This window comes from Falco peregrinus, chromosome 7 (assembly GCF_023634155.1).
Source record: "Falco peregrinus isolate bFalPer1 chromosome 7, bFalPer1.pri, whole genome shotgun sequence".
Classification (NCBI taxonomy): domain Eukaryota; kingdom Metazoa; phylum Chordata; class Aves; order Falconiformes; family Falconidae; genus Falco; species Falco peregrinus.
Genome location: NC_073727.1, coordinates 13,034,873 through 13,052,474, shown reverse-complemented (window position 1 = coordinate 13,052,474; position 17,602 = coordinate 13,034,873). Strand labels below are relative to the sequence as shown.

The following is a 17,602-nucleotide window of genomic DNA, read 5'->3' as shown; positions in this document are numbered from 1 at the left end:
ATCAGTAACTGTACCCAAAGGGTGGCTTATTCTTGGCAGTAACTGATCTCTAGTTTTCAGTTATGTTCTGGCTTAACTTTGTATGTTTTAAACACATGCCTACAGAAGCATGTCTATCAACAAACTTAGACACTGCCTGGTCAGAGGGCTTGGGCAGGGAGAACAAAACATTCACTTCTGGTGTGTGTGTTCCTGCAGCACAGCAGAGAAAATAAGCAATATTATGGAGTAAACTGAGGACACAAAGAAGTCACATTGCCTACTGCCGCTCGGTTCAGGCTAAGCAACTTCATTCATGAACTCTTTTGCTATCAGTGGAGATCTTCCTTTATTACTCTAAGATAGCAAAATTGCCTGTAACAGGAAATTGAGGACAAAGTACAGATAATGATTAAAAAGTAAAGCCTTAATATGAAAACTGAGTTGCTTTTAGTATTTATAGTTTCTCCATCTTCAGCATATCTTGTTAGCTTTTTGCTGTTGTAAGTTGGTTTTGACTCAGATATGACAAGGATATGCAGGATAATATATGATAACATAATGATAACATAGTAAGACTAGAGGTTGAGACATTGCTTATAGTAAACCCGACTTCTTTTCTGCTTCTCCTACACATTTCATCTTAATTGGTCTCTTCTGAGTAGCTGCTGTGCTGCAACCCTGCCCCTGCGTCTGGAACAAAGTCTCTACACTACCAAACCATCAGTTTCTTCTCCTTCCAGCTGTCTTTTCTGTTACTCATCAGTTATTATTGATTTTCCTTACCTTAATGGCTTTCTGAAACCAACAAATTAATTCCTGCCAATTTTAAGTTGCTTTGCCACTGCCTGCTCCTTGCTACAAGAGTACTAACTACCACCAGCAGGGACTTTGTTTCACCTGGTACTTGACATCAGCCCCCAAAACTGCGTGTTGAAGCTTGCAGAAAACACTCTCCTCAAACCCTGAGATGCCCAAAGGCAGCATCTGCAACAGTGCCTTTAGAAACTCCACCTTCATAACAGTAGTGGGTTTTTTTTTGTTTGTTTGGGTTTTTTTTGTTTTTTTTTTCTTTTGAACCTACTTTAAGGAGTAGTCAAACTCTGAATGGAAACAAATTTCATTCTAGCAAGCCAGAGGGCAAAAGTCTTCATTTTAAAGAAATAGTAATGTAGTTACTAATTAAAACAAAACAAAACAAACAATTTAGATAAAATGGATGTAATGCTAGTTTGTGCCTCAGATATCACTAAACAGATGTCCCTGTAAGAGTCCTTTCAGGCTGAGTAAGAGTTCAGCTTCACTTTAAGGATGCATTTTTCGTAGCTCACACTAAACTTTGGATGTCTACATGCTCCAGTTCCAAGGAAGAGTGACTGAGAGGCTGCTGCACTGAAATGTGTCCACACTGCAGCCTGAGTCCTGCTCCACTTCCTGCTAATTGATTAATCTTACAGGTATTTGTTGTTCTAATATCTCTGAATAGCTCTAGTTGTTTGTGGTAATGTAGGTGAAACAGCGTTCAGATTGCCTAGAATAAGAATACATAAAGCTTCGATATACTAATTCTTTACACCAGGCTTTCTCTCAAGGGAGACAGCTAAATTTTGCATTCTCTTCGACTTCTCCCTTCCTGGGCTACAAAGCTCCCAGTATTGCAGGTTTTTCTGGCTTCAGTTTTGTATCAAAAGAGGTGTTAGGCAACATTATCTCAAAATGAGGTGCATCGCTGCTTTTCTGTAGGGATCTCACATAACATTAATAACAGAGATGAGTCGTCCTCCATCTGTCATATTTATGGAATCAAGTATCCCAATGTCCTTTATATGCTTCCTGCTTTGTGCACTTTGTCACCTCAAAGGCAATGGTTAAGCGTTATGTTTGGTTGTCTTATTTTTTTTTTTTTACTAAGTTTAGTAACTTATCTTCAGATGGCAGTATGTTTTCAGACAGGGGTAGAGAAGCAATTTGGTATTTTTTTCAGTATCATATAAGAAATCTCATTCCCAGTTGTGAAGAAGGCATATATATAGAGGAAGGCATATATATATATATATCTTTCATATGCACAGATTGGCATACGAAAAAAACCCAACAAGCCACTATTGCCTTTATTTAGCACATGAATTATCTTATGTGGGGAGAGAGGAATGTTCAACAGTAAGAACACAAAATATCAACATATGTAATTAATAGTTGTAAACATTGTTAAGGTACAAAATCGCACGCAGTGTTCTAAGGTGGTGTTCAACTCTTAAGATGTTACAGCTTGCAGGCATCTCCCATGTTTCTGCTGGAGTCTGCAACAGAGGCAGCAAAGCAGGTAATGAGAGTCACTAGAGGTCATGTTCTAAGCCTAGCTATAGGCTTACGTAGTGGCAGAACTGTATATAAAATAAAAATCAACTAAATATACATTAAAACTCACCCCGGTATGATTCATCTTCCCCTTGATCTTGTGCGCAAGACGCATGCCCTACCGCATACCCAGCCCCTGGCACAGCTTCCCAGCCCTCCCTCCCAGCTTTCTGCGGGGTATGTTGTCCAGCAGTTCAAATGTCACACAGGACATGGTCCAAGTCCATTTGCTTGGCAGGACCTGGCAGTAGCATTAATTATAGAAGAAAAGAGCCATGAGGTTCCTTGAGAAGACACGTAGTTCAGTGTTCGAGGCAGGATCAACTGTATTTACCTTACTCCACGCAGATATCTGTCTAACCTGTTCTTACCGACTTTTGTTGATAGATTTTTCCACTGCCCTTCCCAATACTTAACTACTGTAATCAGTAACCTTATCTTTTTCTTCCTATGAGAAGAAACATGTTCATCTGGTTAATTGTTATCTTAATCCTCTCTACAGTAGCCTTTATGAACCTGTAGGCTGTTCGGTCTGATCCAAGCACTTACCTTCAACCCGAAGCAGGCTGTAGGTGTTGCCTGCACAACAGAGTCATATTTAGCACTACGCCGTATCACTATAATGTGTACTAGACAGATTAAAGGCTGTGTTTTAAAAGACATTAGAAAGTAATTCAAATTACAAGTGTCAGATGAGAGGCTTTTTACTGGGCTCCAGAGGAAACTGTTGTTGACCCAGGGCTGCTGTATTATCTCAGTCAATTATTTGGAATTAAATGAAGCGCTGCTCATGAAATCTGCAGATGACTTTCAAAACAGCCAAAGGCCACCTGGGCTAGGGGCCACCGAGTGATTTCAGTCACAACATCATCAGGCACCCCTTCAACATATGTTTTAATCCACCTACTTGGCAAATACCTGTACATCAAAGACAAGATCGCTGGTTGTGCATAGGAACAAAAATACAAAGCACGCTTTTGGGCTGGGAGCAAGGAAGGAGAATGCTGGATGTTCAAAAGCATCGAATCAGATGAGGGCCGAGGAGATCACGAGGGATAAATACATGAATGCGAGCTGCCAATGCAATGTGGCAGCTGTAACAGCAAAGGCAAATATGAGGTGTCTAAGCAAAAATACCAACGAGTGGTATGTGCTAGTGTGTGACTATGGCCATTACATGGCACAATAACGTGACTATTCCGGAATCACGACGAATGGTAAAAGGTGTAACAAACTAGAAAGGCTCAATAAGAACCCAGAAGAATGAGTCAGTGGAAAAATCTGCTCTGCACGAAGGTGATATGCAATTATCTACACAGCAAAAACATAGTAGAAAGGCACTGTCACGCAGCAAGATCCACTCGCTGAAGGAGAATGTTGAATGTTGAAAAGTGATGGTATTTTTCATGTATTTTCTTTCCACAGGGTTCTTTAATTTCTGAAAAGGTAAATCCCTGAAACCCCACATATTTCAGTAGGCTCAGCAGTGCCTGGGGTGTGCCGAATCCAGTGCTCTGAAGGGTGCTGCCACCCCTCTCCCAGGGTGTGGAGCTGGGAAAAATGAGCCTGATCTGGGAGCCCGGCCTGCACAGAATGATCAAACCGGGGGCGCTTTTCAGCTTCCACACGAAAACAAAAGGCCAGATAGGACGGAGATTCTTTTAGGGTTTATTACCCTGTTTTCCCTAAATATACAGGTAGAAAGCCAATGAAAAAGTGATTTAGGGAGCAAATCGGGAGGCAGTGGTTGGAATCAATAGTGAGAAAAAGTTTAGTAAGGATGCTGGAAGTTTTCAGTCAGTGAAGGTCTTTGCAGGGTAGCTGGTTACCGTGCAGGAACCCCCTGCAGAGCGGAGGGCACCGGGCGGCGCGGCCGGCTGCGGGGGTCCCCGCTGCAGTGCCGCCGTGACCCCATACCTGTCCCCCCCGCCGGGCCGCCGTGTTCCCCGGCCTGTCCCCCCGTGAGCCCCGGGCTGTGCCCCCGCCGGGCCCAGCAGCGCTGGTGGCTCAGCCGGCGCGGGACCCGGGCGGCAGCGCCCCCGGGCAAGGCCACCCCCTCATTTAGGCTGCGGCCTTGCGCCCCAGGCACCGGCACCCCCCTCGCCCCGGTCCGCCTGCCCGCCACTGGGGATGGCGCGGCCCAGCTCCGCCGTGGCAACAGCCGCCCACCCCGCGGCCTCACCCGGGCTAGGAGCCGGCACCCAGCGGCGCCCGCGGCCCCGGCTCCCCCCGCCTCTTCCTCAGCGGGCGGCCCCCGCCTCCGCCGCCATGTTGTGGGGCTGACGCCGCCGCCGCGGGAGGCGGAGGAGGAGCTGGAGGCGGTGGCGGCGGCCCTTGCGGAGCAGGCGCTCACGGGCAGCAACAGGTACAAGCGGCGGGGGCCTGCGGCTCCTCCGCGCCCGGAGGAGCGGGGCCACGTCCCGGCCCGACCTGACCCGCGAGGGCGGGCGCGTCCCCAGGGCGCGGGGGGCAGGCGGGCGAGCTCGGGCGGTGCGGAGCTGTCAGCCCGGCCGCCCCGCGGGGCCTCGCTGCGGGCCCGGGGCACGGCCGGCCGCCGCGCCGCCGCGAGGGGAAGCGCCTGGTCCTGCTGCCCTGTAAGCGCAGCCGCCGCCCGGGCGGTGGGGAGGAACGGGCGAGCTTTCTGTTACGCCAAGCTGCTGTATTTATATTTTTCCCTCTCCTTCAGGTTGGTGGGGTTCGGCTTTTTTTTTTTCTCCTGTTTTCTCTTAAAATTAGCGGTTCGCCTGCGTTTCGCCCTGCCGGAGAGCAGGCGAGGCCGGAGCCCGGCGGAGGGGCCGGGCGCTGTCAGGGAGCCGGGCCGGGCAGCTGCTGTCCCGCTCCCCGCCGCACGCTCCGGGGTTTCTATGGGAGCCGCTCTTCCCGGGAGCCGGCTCCACCGCCGGGCAGTGAGGTTTCCCGGCGCCGGGCAGTGATGTTTCCCAGTGGGCTGGGCTGCCTGCCGGCGCTCGCCTTCGCTTTATTGCCGCCCCTTCCCCTTGCAGGGCACCGGCGTGGGTGCCCGCCCGGCTCGCTCTGCCCAGGGGGGCGCCCGGCCGCGGGAGGGAGCTCGGATGTGTTCAGACACTCCGGTTTGTTGCGGTGATGATGGTGGTTTTGTTTCTTGTAGTGGCAGTGAAAACCTGGGATTTGGAGCAATGGAACTGGTTTCTGCAGTTAAAGTTTGTGAAGTGTTGTGCCTGTAGCTAGGCTGGCTTCCCGGGCTCTCGGCCTCACACCGCGGCGTGTAGTAATGCAGAAAATAAAGTGAGGCTGAGGTGCGTGATGGGTTCCGTAAGCCTACTATTTTGAATGCGTTAAATGGTTTTCATAGCAAGCGACGCTTTGACATCTGCCCTGTCGCAGAGCTTGAAAGTCGATTTTGCTTTCGATAGTACCTGTGATCTTTAACTTAGGCTTACTCGGTTGGAAATTCCCCATCTGAAACACTGGAATGAGGAGTTGCAAGCTGCTTGTTCGTGCATTCAGGCTGCCCTGTCGTATGCATCTTTGGGAACGTGGTGTTTTTTAAATTTGTTTTTGTTCGTGCTTGCCTGTGGTGGGAGCAGCTCCCAGGCTGGTATGTGCACAGAACACATACGAAGTGTGTGAAGCGGTATGGCTTTGCCACGGTGTGGGTAACGTCAGTGGTACATAACGTGCAGTTTGTTTTCAGGAATTTTAAGTTGTTCATCTGAAACTTCGTTCAAATTCAAAGACTATAGCTGTAACAGATGTTTATATTCACTGATGTGATGGTGCTGTTTAGAAATAACGAACATAAGGAACTGATTGGATAAATAGGTAGCTGGGGTTCATTCTTCTACTAAACCTCATTAGTTTTTGTTTCCTTGTTTCCAGTGTACCTTCCCTGTTTGGTTTGTCTCCTTTTTTTTTTTTTTTTTTTTTTATTACTTATTCTGGCTAAGGTGGGAGCAGCATTCACACCGCTGTACCTCTGGGTATTTAGAGAAATCTTAGTTCAGACTCTAGGCTTTGTGTGTTAAGACAATTGCATGTATCCCTGCAAACATGGATTTGGGCTGTTCCATGCTCTATTATACACAAATTTTGGTTGGATTAGCCTCCTGACTCAGATGCCTAAATTAGATAAGTGAATATGCTTCTCCTTTTAATTACTATCCTGAGGGAATTGCACTTAGTTTTTCTCCTCTCTCTATACAAGATTGAGAATATGGGATGTGTCCCTGACTGAGTTGTTAGCTGCCACTGGAATATAAAAAAAAAAGAGTATGTTCCTATAGCACTCACAATAACAAAAATGCAGTACCTGTGGTCTGTTTGTGCTAATAACTCTATGGGCTTATCTAGCATAGGTGGTGTTGTGCTATTAGAGCTTTATGTGCTTATTTTTTCCACCGTTCTTGTGAACAAAGTGAGATAGGATAAGGCAGAAGTGACCCATGGATGACTTTGAACTGTGGTTGAGAAGCCTTTATTTATTGAGATTCAGGTATTACAGTAATTGGGACCACGGCACTTCTTAAATTACGCTGGCTTTTTTTACAAATATTTCTGTTGTAGTCTTTAATATTGAAAAGTGAATTAATTGCATGCCATGGGAAAGTAGCAGCTATGAAAAACAAAACTAAGTTCTGTAGATAATAGTAATTCTTCACTGAGTTACTCTTCTGGAGTTGGTGGGGAAAATGGGACAGCATTTGAGAAGTGAAAGGTGATGTACATGCTTTGCTTGGGGCATTATCAAAAAGTGTCATGCACCTTGAAAACAGGTGTTTACCAGGAAAAGATTGTGATTAGTTTCTGAAAAGCAGTGTAGTCCAGATTGCAAATTGAGGTACAGGTCTCTGGTCTGAGAGATAACCTGTTAATTAAGAGTTTACAAGTAAAGTCTCTGCTCTTACCTGAAAAGATTTAGTTTGATCAGCGTGTAAAATTTGTGAAAACAGCATTTAATGAGATTTTCTTTTGAAGTCCAGAACTGTTATCTTTGTCTTTTTAAGACTGGTTCAAAAGTCAGACATTTTAATTCCTGGCCTATTTTCACTTGAAAGGAAATCACATAGAATGGTTTGGGGTGGAAGGGACCTTTGAAGGTCATCTAGTCCAACCTCCCTGCCATGGGCAGAGGCACCTTCCACTAGAGCAGGTTGCTCAAAGCCCTGTCCAGCCTGGCCTTGAGCGCTGCCAGGGATGGGGCATCCACAGCTTCTCTGGGCAACCGGTGCCAGTGTCTCACCATCCTCACAGTGAAGAATTTGTTCCTAATATCTAATCTAAGCCTACCCTCTTTTTAGCCTGAAACCATTCTTTCTTGTCCTGTTGCTACAGGCCCTACTGAAAAGTCTGTCCCCATCTTTCTCATAAGCCCTCTTTATGTACTGGAAGGCCACAATAAGATCTCCTCATAGGCGAGGTGCTCCAGCTCTCTGATCATCTTTGTGGCTCTCTTCTGGATTTGCTCCAACAGGTCCATGTCCTTCTTGTATCTCCAGTATCTCAGTTTTTGAAATGGCTTTTAGCTGCTTCTATTTGCTTTTCTTTACCTGAAATCTAGTCATAGAGTAATAAAATTTTGAAGGCACTTGTAGAGATCATCTGGTCCAGCCTTCATTAAAATGTGGCATTAAGATGGGGCTGACTAAGAGCCACATCTGGTTGTGTTTGGACTACCTCCAAGGGTGGAGATCCCATAAACTCACTGGGTAGCCCTCTGTGGTCTGGTATCCATGCTTGGTCAGAGTGTATCCCATCCCATTGCCCGCGTTGGCATTGAAGACTTTAAACAGTATTGGCCATGGTGTCAACCCCTGGGGAACATAATTAGTTCCAACCGGATGGGACTTTGCATGACTGATCACAGCCCTTGGAGTCTAGTGGTCAAGCTAGTTTTTCACCCACTTTACAGTCAACCTATTCAAACTGTATTTTACCAGTTTGGCTCTGAGGATTCTGTGGGAGATGTTGCTGAAAGCCTTTGTAAAGTCAAAACAAGCTGCTTTGCCCTTGTTCCCAGAGCCAGTCATCTCAACACAGAAAGCTATGAGATGCATCAGGCGTGGTTCATCCTGGATAGCGGTGTGCTGGCACCTTCTCATCATCTTTTTGTTCTATAAGCATTGGCTCCCAGGAGGATTTGCTCCATAATCTTTCCAGGGACTGAAGTCAGACTTAGCAGCCTTTTGCATTGGTAAACTGTCCCTCTTGCCCTTCCAGAAAATGGGTTTGATGTTTGCCTTTTTCTAGTCATCAGGATCCTTGACCAGTCACCAAGACCTTCCAGAAATCATAGAACTTGGTCTTGCAATGACATCCACTGGTGTTCCTGGCAGCGCTGGTGCTGTGATTTGTTCCATATGTATGTGTGCTATACTTGCTTGTTTTCAAGTTACTTTATTTTGACTTCTGAAAGCTGCTTTCGGTTCCATGTAATGCCACATCTCTTGGCAAGGTATATTAGATGATGGATCCTGCCATGTTTTTAAGTTCTGGGGGAAGCTTGATGTAAACGTAGTCCTTTTGTGAAAGTCATGAGAGCAGTAGGTTGTTGACTTTGTGAATTTGTGGTGTTGCTTTTAGATTGGAGGGCTTATTTCATGTGGCTGAATGATGTGGGAAAGTCAGTGACCTTTCTTTACTTTTTTTGTTTTAGGTGAGAACTGGTGATTATAAAGATAACAAAGATAATGCAGAGCTAATTAGAGAATTCTCTTTTTTTTATGACTGACCTATTTCAAGCACTACCACTTGTCAGTAAAAAATTTAATACAAAGTGTTCTTCAAGGTCCAGAGGTTGATCCTAGGCATGGGGTGAAATAGGGTAGTTTGTTTTAAAAACACATCATCACCCTTTAACTTCACCTTTTAAAACTGCATTTTCCTTGTGTACCCTGCTTGATGATTGGTGATGCAACAGACTATTTTTAGGGGGGAAGCACTCTTCTTAGGGTGCCTGATCGGATTTTTGGAAGTGCTAAGCAGCTGTTTAAGTATTCCTGAGATTTTCAAATGCTAGGTTGCAAATATTGCAGGTGCCTGAATGACCTCTGGAAATCTGTTTTGAATCCAGTTGGTGTAGAACTGGGAGGCTTACTTCTACCTGTAAGTTCAAGTTCCTTCCTGTGACGGACCCATGTAAGTTGAAATTTCAAACCAGCTGTGAGCAATGCCACTGGTGAAGCCTTGTTTTCTGTGGCATTGGCTGTCCAAGTCTAATCAGCTCTAAGCTTGTGTCGAAGTTTTTCTTATGGTTAGTGTATTTAGAGCATCTTTTATTGATCCGGCTTCTTTAATGTCTAATATTAGTATGCAAACATACAGCAGTCTGTTAGGGGCACTAAATTTGGTAGTGTCTTCTCTGTCTGGTTGCCTTTTTTCATGAATCATGTAGGCAGTCAAGATATTTGCGAAGCACACCCTTCTGTTAATTTTGGTTCACGTGTGATGATGGGAGTCATTGAAGTATGTATTAACTACTCGTGTCTCATACCCTTTGAAAGCCAAGCTAAGGACTGAAGCATGCTGGTTACTTGGTTACTAGAATGTTCCTCCTTTCATTGATTAACTTGTCTATCAGGATTTATTTTTTTATTTATTATCAGATTTATTTAAGTGTAAGTCTCTAGAAAACAAGAAAGGTGATTTTATTTCATGAGGAGTCTTTGATTCTTCTTACATTCATGCATACTTTGTTTTATTGCCCATTGCAAGATTATACAGAGACTGTAGTAACTTGTTTTTCCGGTGCTGTTGTGCCATTAGCACCAAATGTTCAAAAGGTGAGGATTAGGTTATAGAAAAATCATAAAGTAAATGTGGGGCTGATGAAATTTTGGTTTTCTTCACATCTGGAATGTTTAAGACTGTCAGTATAGGAATGCAGCCGGGCTAGGTTGGTTACTTGGATCCTAGAGTTAAAAGTAATGGATTGAACATTAGTATACTGATGAGCACAGTGTTGTGTAACTCTTATTTTCAGAACACCACATGAAATTCAAGTGATGTAACATGATGACAGTAGCAGCACAATTGGAATTACCTAATAGAGGACAATTACCTGAGGACTATTTTTAAACAATTTTGCAGTTACAGATAGCTGAAAAAACATGGTTGATCCAGATAAGTCACAGCTTCTTTGGAACAGTGATTCTGAGAGCAGCCAGTTTGACTTGAGACATTTTGACATAGGATGTTGTTGCTTCAGAAGTAGCAGATAATGATTCTGAGCTGGCTTTCCTAGTGAAAATTTTCAAGGCTGATTGTGAAATGCTGTGGCACTGGTCATGACTGGTATCTGCAGTTAGTGATTCAACAGCATACACATGAAGTAAGGGAAGAACAGGAAATGGGAGTTACTCTTCATTGTTCCTAAAAATATAACTGGAATGCAAAAAAATGACCTATTATGGCTATACTAATAAATGTATCAAAAATCAGAGCTGACTTAAGTAATACTTTTAGTCTTAGCTTTCAAACGTCTCAAGAATTCTACTAATCAAAATCTAAAACTCCCTTGATTTTTCCAATACGCTCTTAGCATAGTCATAGTATTGTGGTAGGGCAAGTGTTTTTCTGAGATATACCTTTGCTCACAGGGACTTTACATGACACTGAGATGTGTGTCTAACCCAGGTGATAATTAATTCCTTAAGTTCATGAAATTAATTTGTGGTGGTCAGAACATTATTACCGTATGCTGTAGAGCTCAATGTTAAAGGTTAAGAGACCAAATCTCAACTGGATGCTTTGAGGGACCATTCTGGTTAATATAGTGTGGCCAGGACTTGTGGCTGAGAGCAGGGTCAGACTGGGGCAGAAGAGGTGCTGTGGCTACGCTGCCTGGGTCCAACTCAGGACCAGCTTGGCTCCTGGGGCTCCCACACTGGGTGGGACCTCTTGGACCTGCATTACACCCATGTTCTTCTATCTTGCTTTGGGGAATGCATTTTTGCCCACCCGTTGCCCCCCTGGAATAACGCCACCTAGTTAATTTGTTTTTGGTTTAACTTCCTTATATTGATCTTTGCTTTTTCTCCCGTGAGCTTTCTCTGGTTTTTGTTTCATTAAAGATAAACTACCTTTCTTTGCTTTAAAGGCCTCTTATGGCCTGTCTCCTTTTTGCTTGTCATCTCATTCAATTTTGAGGAGTTAAGCCTGAGATGGTTTTGCGCATCTACCCAGCTGGAAAGCAGATACATAAAATGGAAACCCAAGTCTTGCTAAATGTTTTGCCTTCATTAGTTTTACAAATGGTGAAAGTTTGTTTTCTGCTGGGGACAGAAAACTGCCCGTGTATTCTATCACTGCTATAGCAGTCCATTAGATGTTCTGTATGTTTTGCACTGTTACCTGGGACTGAAAATCAAGCAATAAGTTAGGTAGCAGTTCTTGTATCATAAGGAAAAGATAGCATTAAGAATTCTTCTGTTAGGTTTTTTTTTTGCTGTGTTAGGAGGCAGATTTTGCTTGTGCTTCTGATGGAAGGGAAAGGGCTCAGAAATTTCCTCTGAAGATGGTAAGATTTCAAATGGATAAGCTCGTAAGTAATACGCTGTGAATGTTCCCAGTCATGGTTGAAATAAGATAATGAAAAGAAGAGAAAACTCATCAAAGATTTATATTTTGCCTAAGTCTACATTGGCATAAATTAGGAATCACAGTGTGAGAGTGGAGAATTGCAGGTTTCAGGGTGTGTGGACCCCACATCTTAGGGCTCTTGTACTATGCTTGCAAGTAATTAGATGTGAGAATTGATATATTTCAGAACAAGATCTGGAAAAAACAGCATATGGAGTGGGGAGTCATGTAAATTAGAAAGTAGGAAGCAAAAAAAGTGTATTTTAAGTTACCACCCATTCAGGAGCAAGTGTATCTCAGCTCTCTGGAAAGGTTATAATATGCAGGCTGAAGTTCCTTCTCAAAGGTAGAAGTTTAGAGCCTTTTAAAAAAAATAACCTTATAAATAATCTACCCTCTGCTTTTTTCCTCTTTTTTTCTTTGCCTTTTTAAGCAAAGCAAGCAGAGGTGGTGAAGTCTGTCCATGTCTGGGATCAGGTTCATGAATGTATTCGTCCAGGGTGTGACGGAGCTGGGTTAAATTCCCATCTTTTCCTGAGGAAGTTCATGTACTTGTCTCCTGGGAGAAGGGCCAGGGATTTAAATAGTGAGCTTCCTGAAGCAGGATTCTCATACCCACCTTCGGAATTTCTTCTCTGCAAGAAGAATCAAAGCTGGAGGAGCAGGGACAGAGAGGGACCTGTGGCTCTCTGATGGTAGAGAATTTCATGTAGGAAGTTGAAATCCTGAGTTTGTGTTACTATTCCAAACATTGTGCATGGGTTTTTTTAAACAACTGTGCAATAAAATGCGGAAAGGCCATCTCCTAGGAGGAAGCAAAGATCGGTACCAATTTCTGAAAACAGAGAGGAGAGTTGAACTGGATCTTGATATTTTGAATGGGTGCTTTCACAGCTGAGCAGCTGTGTAAGAAACAGAGTAAACCCATCAATACTGACCACACAATTATGTTTTTTTTAAATAGAAACAGAGATTCTTGTATTTTGCATGGCATCCATTTTGTATGGTCAGTATATTCAGAAAGCCTGTTTGTCAGGCAAAGTTGGCAGAAAGATACTTGTCCAAAAAACCCCCACATTTTGTGTTCTATCTTAATCACTGTTTGGAAGCAAATTGCCCTATAACAGTGAGCAAGGAAGGGACTGCATACCATAGGGTTAAGAAGTAACATATTTAACACTTTTTCTAACACACCCACACACCACACACCACACACACCACCACCCCCCCCCCCCCCCCCCCGAAATGTCCAAATATTAACTAAAGTTTGCAGTACTTTCATCCACAGTAAGGGAGGCAGGGGGAGCAGGAAGAGCTAGCGATCTGCTAGCTACCCAGGACCGACTTCTTCCTTTTGTAACTGATGTCATTCATTTGTTATCAGGGTGGGTGGACTTTGTGAAGCTGGTTGCAGTTCTTTTTGAAAAGGCCGTGTCACTGCATGTAACTCCACTGCATAAAGGAGATACCAATTCTTGGCATGCCAAAATGTTGTGTTGGTTTTCTTTCTTTTTTTAATTGGTAAACTTTTCTACTGATATGTGTTGAACAAAGAGGAATTCTAGACTGTGCTTGTTTATAATGCCTTACTAATGTTTATTATTCTCTGATTTTCAAGAGGATAATAAAAACAAAAAAAAGCACAGAACAACTACATGGGCTATTATACTGCCACTGTTTGCTTTGCAAATACTAATGAGTAGTCTTTGTGTTGTCCAGATCTACAGGTGTTGCAAAGATAAATTGGTCAACTAGTACTGCAATCTCTGTCCTTGCTAATTGGTTCTTGCTGCAAAAATCTCCAATATACCTTCTCTCTGTCCTTGAGAAAAGCAAAATAGTACTGTGTCCACACATGGTGCTTCTGCTGTTTGCTTTCTTCCAGTTAAAATGGATTGGACAGAGCCTGATGCACCAGACTGTCATTCCTACTAAAACTATGTGGCTGCGGTTTTTCTGAGAAATATTTTGAAAAAAATTGATTCAAGTATAAATATTAACAACAACTGTGGTGAGGCTGTTCTTCGTAAAATGGCAATATGCCTATGATAGAAGAGAAGCTTTTTCTTTTTGCTTTCTCCTGCAGTCTGCCCAGCTCTAATGTTTTCTAATGCTTTCAGCACGGTGGTAAGGTCCCCCCTGCTTCTTGCAGTCTCCTCATTTCTTTTTGCAACTTGGGTCAACTACAGTGAACACAGAGAGGCAACAGAAGTTGCAGTTTGGCAGGTCAGTTTGTGAAAACAATTAGTGCTTTAAACATTGGGACTAGTCAGATGGTTTGTTTACAAGAACTTGCTGTTCTGCTATTTAAATGTAACATCCAAGTTTTCCTGTTTTCAGCCTAAATGGCAGCATGGCTTAATGTTATGTACAGTGTTCACAGGGATGTTTTGATACTTTTTTGTTACAATGTGGATTTGTGATGTGGCTGTCATGGTTTCTTAGGACTGATAACTTGGAGTTCACCAAGCACCTCTCCTAGAACATTTTGCAGAACCAAGTAATTTCCTGTGAGAGATTCTGGTTGGAATGGCTGGTTTTTCATCATCTGTTTCAGATACTGGTTATAGTCTTCCTGAGGCTTTTTTTTCTTCAGTAAGTGTTTCTATATGGCATTGGGTTTCTCTATGATATTGTGTAATAAGTTTCTTCAGACATTTATAACTTTCACCTCTTAATGATTAAAAAGTAAGTTTGGCCTACTGTGAGACTATTTTGGTGAGATTTCCCTTGGTAAATATATGGCGCACACCTGTGTCTTAGACAAAGGTGCTCTTACAGATGGTGACTAGAGTAATTTGGAATTCATGAAAATAAGCTGCTTTTAACTTTGATACATGCGTAATATCCAAGCCTTTGGGGTGTGCTGTGGAAATGTAAAAGGCAGAATGCTTGTTGAGAGCAAGCTCTATTCTTTGATAGGGATTGTTTCCACAGACCTTTGAAAAATGCGTGTAGACTTTGAGTTTACTGGGCTGTTTCCTCCTTCCTTAAAAATTTGAATGAGGGGAAATAATGTTGCAGTAATATTTTTATTTTCCTTTTTTTTTTTTTTTAACCTTTCAGTACAAATTAGGAATCTGTCACTAAAGAAGCATGTGTGTTTGGTGTAACCCTGGTGTCCAAATGAAATGGATCTGTGCAAAGGCATAGAATAGTGTCTCAGCGTTGGTGTGATCTGAAATCCTGTAAAAATCTCGTTTATGATTCTTGGCTGCTTCTGTAAGGTCATAGTTTTCAGTATTGTTTATAGGGGTTAATGTAGGAGGGTTTTGGTGCCTTTCAGGTCTAGCATTTTAAAGTATGACAAGGTCTGCCTATAGGCATAATAGTGAGATGTTAGAGCTAAATCATGACTTTATTGTATCACGTTGGTGTAATGTACTCTTAGTACAGATCTGTTGGGCAGTTCTCTCTTGCTTTTGGACCTAAGTTTGGTGCATCTACATGACAATGCCTGGTGCAGACTCATTGGGCTGGGTTAGCCCAGGCTTGGGAAACTTGGAGAATTTTCAGGTATGCTGAAAAAACCTGTGTTGATAATTTGGGCTGTCTGGTCACTATTTTTGAGAGCACTGCACTGGAACAGATTATCAGTGTGGTATTAGAAACATCTGATCTTGGACTCTTTTTGAAAGGACAGACAGTGGTATTGATGATAACTCGGGTGTGCTGTATTCAGTGTCTGAATACAGTTTCTAATTCTCCTTGACATGAGCGGTGAAACTTCTGTTATTGCAGAATGATTTGGGTTGAAGGGGATCTTTTAAGGTCATCTAGTCCAACTCTGTGCCATGGGCAGGGCTACCTTCTGCTATACCAGGTTGCCGAAAGCCTCATCCAGTGTGACTTTGGAACACTTCCAGTGATGGAGCATCCACAGCTTCTCTGGGTAACCTGTTCCAGTGCCTCACCAACTTACTAGAAAAGAATTTTCTTCTGTCCAGCCTAAATCTGCCTTCTTTTAGTTGAAAACCATTGCCCCTTGTTCTGTCACTACAGGCCCTCACAAAATGTCTCTCTCCAAGTTTCTTAGGAGCTCCCTTCGAGTATTGCAATAAGGTCTCTCTGGAACCCTCTCTTCGCCAGGCTGAACAACCCCAACTCCCTCAGCCTGTCCACACAGGAGAGGTTCTCCAGCCCTCTGATAATCTTTGTGGCCTCCTTTGGACTCACTCCAACAGGTCCATGTCCTTCTGATGTTGGGGACCCCAGAGGTGGATGCAGCACTGCAGGGGGGGTCTCATGAGAGCCGAGTAGAGGGGGAGGCTCACCTCCCTTGACCTGCTGGCCACCCTTCTTGTTATGCAGCCCAGGATAGAGATCGCTTGTCATACAGGTTAGCGAAAGGTAGTGGCCCTGTGTATATAGCTGATGTTAACAGTGGGCTGGAGTTACCCCAGCTGATGAAAATGAACCAGGAACACCTGTGCTCCATAGATGCAGAGCTTTCATAAATAGGAAGGGCCCTCACCAAGTTAATACGAGGACTTTGACCTCAAAAATTTTCAGTTGAAATTATCTTAAAATATGGTATAGTTGAGACTCCAGGGACATCAAAAAGAGAGAGGGGGTTTATATGTTTTGTGTGCATGGAGATGCCTGGGTTACTTCTCCCACTCGTGTGGTCAGCAGTTGGGAGTTTAGAAAGCTCAATCTATGTGAGCCCTTGCAGCAAAACCAAAGAAGGTGAAGTCTGACTTTCTCTATAGGTGTAAGTTGTATGAAGTATTTTAAAAATACATCTTAAGATTTTGGGCTTTAAGAATTAATCAGTTTATTATCAGACTTGTATTGTCTGATAATTAACTGACTTGCCATGGTTTAACCCCAGCTGGCAAACAAGCACTGCACAGCTACTCGCTCACTCCCTCTCACCCAGAGGGATAGGGAGGAGGATCGGAAAGGAATGTAAAACTCAGGGGTTGAGACAAGAACAATTTAATAGGTAAAGCAAAAGCTGTGCATGCATGCAAAGCAGGGAATTCATTCACTACTGTCCATCGGCAGGCAGGTGCTCAGCCATCCCCAGCAAAGCAGGGCTCTGTCACATGTAGTGGTTACTCGGGAAGACAAATGACATAATGCTGGATGTCCCCACTTTCCTCCTTCTTCCCCCAGCTTATATACTCAGCATGACATTATATGGTATGGACCACCTCTTTGGCTAGTTCGTGTCACCTGTCCTGGCTGTGTCCCCTCCCAGTTCCCTGTGTTCCTCCAGCCTTTTTGCTGGCAAGGCCCAAGAAACTTAAAAGTCCTTGACTTAGTATAACACACTGGTGGTTTTAGTTGTTGCTGGGTGATGTTTATCAGCATTGTTCTCACACCAAATCCAAAACACAGCACTGCACCAGCTACTAAGAAGAAAATTAACTCTGTTGCAGCTGAAACCAAGACACTTGTGAGGCTTTGCCTTGACTACTGTGTGCAGGTTTGGGCTCCACAGTGTAAGAAGGATATAAAAATATCCAGATGTGTCCAAAGGAGGTCAGTAAAGAGGGTGAAAGGATTAGAGGGAAAGACCTATGAGGAGCAGCTGAGGATACTAGGTTTGTTCAGCTTAGAGAAGAAGTGACCAAAGGGTGACCTCATTGCTGTCTACAGCTTCCTCATGAGGGTGAGCGGCGAGGGAGGTGCTGGTCTCTCCTCTCTAGTGATAGGATGCAAAGGAATGGCTTAAAGTTGTGTCAGGAAATTAAGATTGGGT

General features: G+C 43.7%; 1 protein-coding gene across 3 annotated transcripts in view; it reads left to right on the top strand.

Moving 5' to 3' along the window:
• Positions 1–4,579: 4,579 nt before the first annotated feature.
• The window catches only part of ITSN2 (intersectin 2), an 87,520-nt gene continuing 74,497 nt past the window's right edge, over positions 4,580–17,602 (top strand). The window contains exon 1 of one of the 3 annotated variants that reach the window (XM_055810661.1): positions 4,580–4,702. The gene's annotated coding sequence lies outside the window, so the exon portion shown is untranslated. The other 2 variants (XM_055810663.1, XM_055810662.1) reach the window with 2 other exon arrangements.